Genomic DNA, 2,381 nt, shown 5'->3' with positions numbered 1-2,381 from the left:
TCACACCATCCCCCTACATTTCTGCCTTCAGAGATGTTGAGAGTCCACGTTTACACGCTGAATCCTATTACCACGGCGATGCATCCGTTACGTGAAGACTCCTTGACACGGACTGCTTTGAAAACCGTTACGGAAAGCATCAATATAAATAGCAACTTTGCAAACCCTGCAGAGGTTCCACGCTTCCACGTTTGCACGCTTTTTCCAGATTTCGGCAGTTTCCAATTTTCTTTTCTTCAGCAGTTTAAGCATACCTTTTACATACCGCTTTTGCAATTTTTATTGTTTTCTCTTGCAACTCTATTTTCCTCTCTAGCACTTAATTAATTTTCACATAATAGTTTCCACACCGGAAACTATTGTGTACCTTTTTACCGGATCTAACTTTACGTAAGAATCTAGTTTTTTATTCCTTCGTTTTAATTTGTTGTTCGATTGAAGAATTCAAGAGCAAATCCTACCGGCTTGTGGTGGAGTGTTCAAGACTACTGTTTAATTCAGGTTCTTTAATTATTGTTTAATGCTTTGTTTTATTATTCATTTATATTATTTGCTTGAGATGAGTCTGTTTATGCACGATAATTATTTAAGTTCGTTTAGCATGTCTGGCTAATTCGCCTAGATATCGGTATGTAGAGTAAGCGGAATAAGGGATCAAAACTAAGTCGGTTTAATTAAATTTAAAATTAAAATCACTCTTTTTACGGTCTCAGTTTACAGGTTTAATAACAAAGTTTTTATACGAGAGTAAAGGACATAAAGAGGTTAAAATCAATAGAGCGAAAGTTTGAGGTTTTAACTGGACAATGTAAATTGGATATTAATTCTAGAGCAGGGCGAGAGAAATTTTTAGAGTTAATTAAATTCTAATCTTTTCCAAAAAGTATTTTTAAAGATTGAATATGAGGACGAGAGTTAAGCATTCGAATTTAATTGTATAACCTAAATCAACAGAGCGAGAGTTTGAGATAAGGGTGTTTAAACGGTTAGTGTTTTCTTAAAAAGAGTTTCTACGGACTTTATTGCTTTCAAAAAATGGTTTTTGACTTAATTATAAGTGACAGCTACGTTAACATAAAATCATGGTTTATTCAACAGAGCGAGAGTTTGAGATAGAACTTTTAATCAATATAGTCAACTGAAATGATTTATTTTAAAACCGAGAAACCGACAAAGAATTGATTCCCTAATTACGACGAACTACATACCGATATCCGTTTATTTGATACTTAATTTAGATTCTATTTTTAGTTTTAGCTTTTCCCCAAACAATCAAACATTATCCACCTTAGCTTTACGAAGTAACCTTAGATAACGGTATATCGATTCATAAGTCCCTGTGGGATCGATATCTTTTAAAACTACGCGATAGAACTGTGCACTTGCAGTTTGTACCCCAAATTCGACTCATAAAGTCGCGATCAAGTTTTTGGCGCCGTTGCCGGGGACTTTTGTTTAGTCGATATCGTAACTCTTCCGTTACGCTGTAGAGACTAAGGCTTTTCTTTTTCTTTTCTTTCTATCGTCGATTTGTATGCCACGCACTCGCTCACAAGGCGAGCCACTCTATTTACAAATCAACGATATCGAACTATATCTCCGAGTCTTACGACGAATTCGGGAATATCGTGCTGCAAACAATCTCCCTCCTGTCGAACTTCCTGATTTCAAAAACATTTTCCCTTCGATACCCGAGATGGAAGAACCAGCTCGTGCTCTTAGAGATTACGCCGCTCCATCACAAGATGAGCCGCATTCAAGTATTGCTCCGCACGCAATCGAAGCAAACAACTTCGAACTCAAACCTTCACTGTTGCAGGCAGTGCAACAGAACCAATTCTCTGGAAATCCTACCGAGGATCCAAACCTTCATTTATCCGTATTTGTCCAATACGCTGATACTGTTAAATCTAATGGTGTCACTTCAGAGGCAATTCGACTTCGTCTTTTTCCTTTCTCATTAAGAGATAGCGCTAGAAGATGGCTTCAGTCTCTCCCTTCCAACTCTGTCACCACATGGAACGAGTTGAAGAAAGTTTTTCTTGCCCGATACTTTCCGCCAAGCAAAACAGCTATGTTAAGAGCCCAGATAAATGGATTTAAACAGAAAGATAACGAGTCTCTTTTCGAAGCATGGGAAAGATACAAAGACATGATGAGACTTTGTCCACACCATGGTTTAGAAGTCTGGTTAGTAATTCACACATTCTATAATGGTCTCTTATACAACACAAGGTTAACAATAGACGCCGCTGCAGGTGGTGCACTAATGAACAAACCTTATGCTGATGCTTACCAGCTTATCGAAAGCATGGCCCAAAACCACTATCAGTGGGGGACCGAACGAACAATGGTGGAAAAACCTCAAACGAAAACCGGCA

General features: G+C 37.9%; 1 non-coding gene across 1 annotated transcript; it reads right to left on the bottom strand.

Moving 5' to 3' along the window:
• Positions 1 to 2,074: 2,074 nt before the first annotated feature.
• LOC127099833 (small nucleolar RNA R71) lies at positions 2,075 to 2,181 on the bottom strand. Its single transcript, XR_007794300.1, has one exon. It is a non-coding gene; the product is annotated as a small nucleolar RNA R71 (small nucleolar RNA).
• Positions 2,182 to 2,381: the final 200 nt, after the last annotated feature.

Source organism: Lathyrus oleraceus, chromosome 6 (genome assembly GCF_024323335.1).
Source record: "Lathyrus oleraceus cultivar Zhongwan6 chromosome 6, CAAS_Psat_ZW6_1.0, whole genome shotgun sequence".
Lineage (NCBI taxonomy): Eukaryota > Viridiplantae > Streptophyta > Magnoliopsida > Fabales > Fabaceae > Lathyrus > Lathyrus oleraceus.
This window is presented reverse-complemented; position numbering and strand designations above follow the sequence as displayed.